Below are 7,609 nucleotides of genomic sequence, written 5' to 3' on the forward strand. Positions count from 1 at the left end.
GGAACATAGGTTACAGTCGTAACCGGAGACGTTTTCTATTCCTCCTAACACACAGAATATGATCTGCAGTTTTCATCTTTGTCCACTAGATGTCAGAAGTAGATTTGAGGTGAAACTCAAAGGCCTTTAGTTTCAGGATCAGAGACAATGAAGAGAAATCAGAGAATCTGATCTGAAGCTCAATGAGGATCATCATGTGTCTCATATGAAGCAGAAAGAGACTCTCATCTGATCAGATTATATTACAGGATCAGTCGCATAATCAGATTCATCACATTCATCAGAGAGATCATTACACAGTAAAAAACGTTGGGTTATTTGTGTAACCCAACCGTTGGGTTACACATATTGGGTCAATATGTTGGGTTATTTTCCAAAAATATTGGGTCATTTTTAAAATCGTTGGGTAATTTCTAGAAATAACCCGACTGTTGGGTTAAATAGCCTACGGTTTCTGCAGCGACGGTTCAAATTTTAACGGTCCAGTGACAGACAGTCAACGCAGGAGCTGCTGCTGCATCCTGATTATGAAAGGTAAGTCATATATCGTTTTTATGTATATATAACATTAAGTATTGTGTACTGAGACGTTGAATATAATTATTCTAAATATGAATTTTATATTTTTTAAAAACGAAGTTCCCTTTAGACCGTTTTAATGATCTCCGGGAAGTGAGATCGATTGGAAATTAATCCTAGCTATCGCCGTTAGGTCGCTAGCAGTAATAAAGTAATTAATTATAACATTATACTAGCGAAACCGTTTACTACCAGTTACCTACTACAATAAACTAAGTAGGCCTTAGTCTGAAATCACTAGCATTACGCCTGTTTTACGGATAGCAATTGTTTATTCGTGATAGCAAATGTCTTAAAGGGACTTTAAGCTGTCACAGCTGAAGCAGTGCTCCAGACTGGTAACGTACTTTTTTTGTACAGGTGCGACTACAATTGTCACTAAATGCGGAACGAAAGAGCTCTACTCATATGAACCGTAGTGCACGGACCATTTATCAGCTCGGCCCAGCGGCGCGAGCTCAGACATCGGTCACACGACACCACAACAGCGCTGTGAGGTGCGGTGAGAAGCGTTTGAATTCGCTGAAATCTCCCGAGATGAAAGAAAGATGAAAAAAGTGCAGATATTCCCAACAACATTGAAATGGGAAACATTGTGCAACAAATAAACGATTAGTTCATGATTAGTTAAAGAAAGTTGATGTTTTCCAATACACAGATTACCTTGATTTACTGTAGTAACAAGTTTTTAAGGACTAAGTTAGTTTACTTTTCTGAAAATATTTATTTTTTTCTGCTTCATTCCAACACAGAAAGGAGTAAATGAAAGTATATGCTGCTGGATGACAATGGTTCTCAACTCTGGTCCTGGACAGTGTACAGTACACATTTTGGATGTCTTCCTTATCTGGCACCGGTCTTGGAGTCCCTCTACTAACAAGTTGGTAAGTTGAATAATGATTAGAGATACCAAATGTGCAGTGCTGGGGCTACTACAGATCCAGGTACAGATAATTACTTATGTTTTTTTTTTTTTTTTTTTTTTTTTTAGCTGTCTTCCGTAATTTCAATACAGTATTTTTTTTATTTCAATATAGTCTGAGCTGTTTGATGACTGACAATGATTGAGTGGCAAAAGAAAGCAAGAAGTCCTCACAGCCAAGTCGAGGAGTTCGTGAGACACACACCACCTCAACAAACTGCAAGAACTGCTGAAGAAATCATTAGAGAATATCCCAGACTTCACAGTTTTCTTGGAATGGTGAGTTTAATATGTATGCACGTGACGTAGTAGTGGGAAGTTCGGATCATTTTACTAACTTGGATCTTTGCATCTCATTCATAAAAATTAATAAATATTTTTTCAAGTCATTTCGTTAATTTCAGCAGAATGTATTTAAATGTTACATGTCAATAGCCAAATTCCCCAAACACATCAAATGTTGATCACATTTAGAATAAGAAAAAAAATGCAATGCAAGGAAGAGGCCAAATTATGAGAAACAGAAACGATTAATTTATTTATCTGGGTCTTCAGGCTATGCAGTCTGTTAGTTTACCCAATCTAAGCCGTTCGTTCATCCCGTGACATCCTCATAAACTGAGCTTTGCAGTCTGTAATACCGGATAGAGAATTGATTAGTTCACGTTTCGAGTCTATCGACTTCGGGTTCGAGTCATTTCTTTCAACACGTGACTACATAAGCTGAGCTATGCAATCGGTACCGGATACAGAATTGATTAGTTTATCTCTCGGGTTCGAGTCGTTTAGTTTTATGTCACGGAACTGTTGTTATTAGACTATATATATATATATAATATATATCTTTATCAAAGTGGTTTGCCCCATCATAGATAAAGTTTAAAGCATTACCAACTCTTTAGTACCTCATCCATATGGAAAAGATCCATCATAACAGAAATTCTTAAATTATAAATTTAAAGAAATTAAAAAGCTATAATTTGAGACCAAAAATGTAGCATGTTACTGTTAAAAAATTAGTAACTCATTTATGTGTCCAGCGCTGTCATGTGACAAAAGAATGAAAGACTCAGAGAGAAGAATCAGACCCGAAGACTCGAGAGATGAACTAATCATTTCTCTTTCCGGTACTGACAGCATAGCCTCTATGGGACTGACAGGAAGAACAAAAGACTCGGACTCGAACCCGAAGACTCAAGAGATGAACTAATAATTTCTGTTTCCAGTACAGACTCAGTAGTCCCGAGTCATATTAAAGATTCGTTCAAAATAAACGAATCATTCATGACCGACCCATCACTACAGTACAGAGAAGCAAATGGAGCGCATAATTGGATGTTTTTAAATAAACATTGACAAAAAACTATAAAAGTTTTAGGGCTGGACGATATAATATATATAACATTGATAGAAGTGATCACCCGGACTTATATTGTCGTTATATAAAGCGTTCACAGGCAAATTAGTTTTTTTTTTGTTTTGTTTTTTGGGTGTCTAAATCAGGCTCATATAAATATCAGGAAACAGGATTCCTGGCTGCATGTCAATATCCACAGATCACTGGATCTTTGTAAAGTTGTAAGGAACACTATATCGAGTCCAACCTTTAGTTTAAACTGATAATCGTTTGTTTTACTCACGTTTTCGCAGTTTCCCCTATTAAATCCAGTCACGCAACAGCTCTTCGGCGGGAAAGTGACGTCAGTGCATACCCTCTACTGTATATGGAAGGGGTGTCTTATTTTGGAAAATTGTTTTGGCTGTGTCTAAGTGCATATGAAATTAGGTTCACACATGTGTGGTATAGTTGAAAACTGTTTTTTTCTTGTCTTTCAAAGATGATCCTGGAGAAATGGCCTGACATCCTTCCATCATCGCCATACCTCACAAATGGAAAAATGGTGTGTCCAACATATGCTGAAATGAAGCGCAGCTTAAATGACATTTGGCCTGTAAGTAAAAGCAACACTATCAAGTCAATTTTGATAAATTACACTGCTCTTCAGCTCATGTTCATCCAAAAAAAGAAAATTCTGTCATGATTAACTCACCCTCATGTCGTTCCAAACCTGTAAGACTTTCGCTCATCTTCAGAACACAAAAGAAGATCTTTTAGATGAAATCTGAGAGATTTCTGTCCCTCCATTGATACACAACTACCACTTTCAAGCCCCAGAAAGGTAGTAAAGACTTCATTAAAGTAATCCATGTGACTCCAGTGGTTTAACCTCAATTTTATGAACTGACGCGAGTGCTTTGTGCAAAAATACATAATTGTTGCTTTCACACTCTTGTCGTCTGCTCGCGCATTAACACAACATGTTAATGTCGAGGTGCTCTCGTGAACATGCGTTTGAGTTTAATATGTTGTAAATAAAGTGATAAATTATGGTTAAGGGATAGAATATACTCATGTCACTTCATAAAATTGAGGTTGAACCACTGGAGTAACATGTATTACCTTTATGATGTGTTTGCTACCTTTCTGGGGATTAAAAGTGATAGTTGTGTAGCTGTCAATGGAGGGACAGAAATCTGTAAGACTCATCAAAAAGATCTTTATTTGTGTTCCGAAGATGAACGAAAGTCTTACAGGTTTGGAAAGACATGAGGGCGAGTAATTATTGACCGATTTTACATTTTTGGGTGAACTAACCATTTAACAGCAGGTGTAATGACTAATTAGAGTGACCATAATTTAATTCAATACAGCACTGCTTTAATGTATCTTTTTCATAATTTAACACTGTTGATGTTGTCAGTGCATGCCCAACTGAACATTATTTATTCTTTTAAGGTTGGAGACAAGTGAGAAACAGTGAGACAAGCCCGGATCCACATGACTTGATGTGTTTCAAAAATGTTTTACATCTATGACATAAACTATTTCAAGACCTCTGCACCCATTTTGGGAGTTTTTGTAGCATGCAAATTTTAATATATCTGGAGGAGGTCCTGCCTCATTAAGAACTTTGATCATCATCATCATTAGGTCCAGTAGTCAACATATGTATTTGTAGTTTTATTACTCAAGGTATGTTTACACTAACACATCAATGCATTCAGTGTACAGTGAAGACCTTTTAATAAAGTTGTGATTAGGATTTATTGTTATTAATTTGTGTATTCTGTCCATATTTGTATAGGTTATTGAATTAAATGTATAGGTTATTAATGTGTAGTTCTAAATTTAGTGTTCATTTTGAATTTTTGTGTGCTGTATGCTGTACAATTGTATGTATGCTATGTGCATTTTTGTGTAGGTTTTGAATGTGTACTGTTTGTACATATTTGCATAGGTTTTGAATTTATTATGTGTGTTGTATACACTTGTGCATTTTGAATTTATGTACACAATTATGTATATTTACATTAAATGCTAGACTCCCCAATATATAGTTTGTAATTGAAAAATATATTTGTTGAAACATATGTATTGTTTATACAAATAAACAATCTGTATTTGAAAACAATTTGTATTTTATTTATTAAAATAAGGTCATAAATAAAAATAAATATTTAACTCAACTGTTGGGTTATTTTAACCCAACTGGAGTTTAACCCAATGCATTGGGTTAAAATAACCCACAGTTGGGAAGGTGCTATACCAATCCACAGTTGGGTTATTCGTTGGGTTATTTTTAACCCAACATTTTTAAGTGAGTACATTTCACAATATAAACTGATTCATATCAGATGAGTGTGAACAGAATAACGGCTGAAAGTCCATGTAAAACCATTAAAGAGTTTTATTATGTATAGTTATATACTGTTGTTATATGCCCAGTGTAATGTTTGCCTGAGGTGAAGGAGTAACAGTGGGAAAGTAAAGAGATTTGAGTTGAGTTAGTGTGCCGTTCCTCTGTCCCGAACGACTGACAGTAAACCCCAGTTCAACAAGGTTTATTTATAAAGTATAAATGAAGCAACTCAAAAGGAAGTAAAATATTCTTCAGGAGGAGGAAAGGCCGAAACTGCAAAAGTACTCTGGACTACTTTGTTACAAAGTAAAAATACTCTGTCTTGTTAGAGAAAAGAAATGAACAACAGAAATTTTCACTAACTCCATAAACAGCCAAACACAGGAGAAAGGGGTTTTAGGGCTTTCACATCTGTAGTTCGGTTCATTTGGTCCGGACCAAGGGCGAAAAATTATACTTTGTAGTTTTTTTCAGGTGTTTTGGTTCCTTTTCACACCAGTTGTAGTTGTGTTTAACTCTAGTTGTGTTGCAGTTGTGTTTAACTCTAGTTGTGTTTAACTCTAATTGTGTTGCAGTTGTGTTTAACTCTAGTTGTGTTTAACTCTAGTTGTGTTGCAGTTGTGTTTAACTCTAGTTGTGTTTAACTCTAGTTGTGTTGCAGTTGTGTTTAACTCTAGTTGTAGTTGTGTTTAACTATAGTTGTGTTGTAGCTGTGTTTAACTCTAGTTGTAGTTGTTTAACTATAGTTGTGTTGTAGTTGTGTTTAACTCTATTTGTGTTGCAGTTGTGTTTAACTCTAGTTGTGTTGTAGTTGTGTTTAACTCTAGTTGTAGTTGTGTTTAACTCTAGTTGTGTTGCAGTTGTTTAACTCTAGTTGTGTTGTAGTTGTGTTTAACTCTAGTTGTGTTGTAGTTGTGTTTAACTCTAGTTGTGTTGCAGTTGTGTTTAACTCTAGTTGTGTTGTAGTTGTTTAACTCTAGTTGTGTTGTAGTTGTGTTTAACTCTAGTTGTGTTGCAGTTGTGTTTAACTCTAGTTGTGTTGCAGTTGTGTTTAACTCTAGTTGTGTTGCAGTTGTGTTTAACTCTAGTTGTGTTGTAGTTGTGTTTAACTTTAGTTGTGTTGCAGTTGTGTTTAACTCTAGTTGTGTTGCAGTTGTGTTTAACTCTAGTTGTGTTTAACTTTAGTTGTGTTGCAGTTGTGTTTAACTCTAGTTGTGTTTAACTCTAGTTGTGTTGCAGTTGTGTTTAACTCTAGTTGTGTTTAACTCTAGTTGTGTTGCAGTTGTTTAACTGTACCCTTACGAAAAAGAAGTTTATTCAAGTGTTCTATTAGTATACTTCTTTTAAACTAAAAATAAGAAAGTATACTTTCAGTCTACATTTTATATACTTCTCGGAAATATACTTTATGTACTTCTCAGAAATATACTTCAAATTGCACTTAAGTATACTTGATTTATACTGACAGAAACGTCTAAGTATATTTGGCCTCTACTTGTTGATCGAGATATACTTAAAAGTATAATTAAGTATTCTAAGTATTCTTGGCTTGTACTTGTGTTTGCTATTTTGATTTAGTAGCTTATTAAATACTTTTTTTTAAAAAAACATAATATTACATACCGTCTTATAAACTAACATGTTCAGCTTTATATAGTAACAAACTGTCGGGTGGAAGAGCTTATAGAGTAAATAAAATAAGCATGGAAAATAAGTTTATTCAAGTGTTCTATTAGTATACTTCTTTTCAACTAAAAAGAAGAAAGCATACTTTCAGTCTACATTTTATATACTTCTCAAAAATATACTTAATTAATTACACTTAAGTGTACTTGACTTATACTGAGAGAAAAGTCCAAGTATATTTGGCCTATACTTGTACTCAATCTTTTGATCGAGATATACTTTAAATTTTAATTATTCAAAGTATACTTGGCTTGTAGTTGTGTTAACTCTTTTGATCGAGTAGCCTATTAAATATACTTTTTTTTACATCGTTTTTCATACAGTCTTATGATACTTTGTTTGAAAATATTGATTAAAATGTTGATATAAAACATATGTTTCTAATTCTGCGTAGGCTAGTCCACTGGTAGTGTACATATTAACTTTTCCCCACCATTGACTTAATTTTCCAGCTATCCATGTTTTCACTGGTATACGGTAGGGGGCGCTATGACACATCTTCTGAAGCATGTGATAGAAGATTGCTCACTCAAATGTAAAATAATGTGATATCAAACATTAAACAGCTTGTAAATCAAAACTGCATAATGTTTCCAAATGAAATGAAGCGTAGGCCTAACCCATGAAGAGAAAACGACTGTGAAGCTGTGGGGGTGTTGGACTCGACCTACTCCACCTGTGTTTTGATCATCGTTCTGGATCTGATCAAGGCGTAGTCTTT

The 7,609-nt window shown here is 34.8% G+C and overlaps 1 long non-coding RNA gene across 1 annotated transcript; it reads left to right on the plus strand.

Annotated features, from left to right (window-relative positions):
• The first annotated feature begins 291 nt into the window (after window positions 1-291).
• LOC307144859 lies at window positions 292-4,967 on the plus strand. The gene is made up of 5 exons (XR_013818839.1): window positions 292-534; window positions 940-1,463; window positions 1,617-1,780; window positions 3,340-3,453; window positions 4,299-4,967. It is a non-coding gene; the product is annotated as an uncharacterized lncRNA (long non-coding RNA).
• Window positions 4,968-7,609: the final 2,642 nt, after the last annotated feature.

The sequence above is a fragment of the Squalius cephalus genome (genome assembly GCF_949319135.1).
Source record: "Squalius cephalus genome assembly, chromosome: 17".
NCBI lineage: Eukaryota > Metazoa > Chordata > Actinopteri > Cypriniformes > Leuciscidae > Squalius > Squalius cephalus.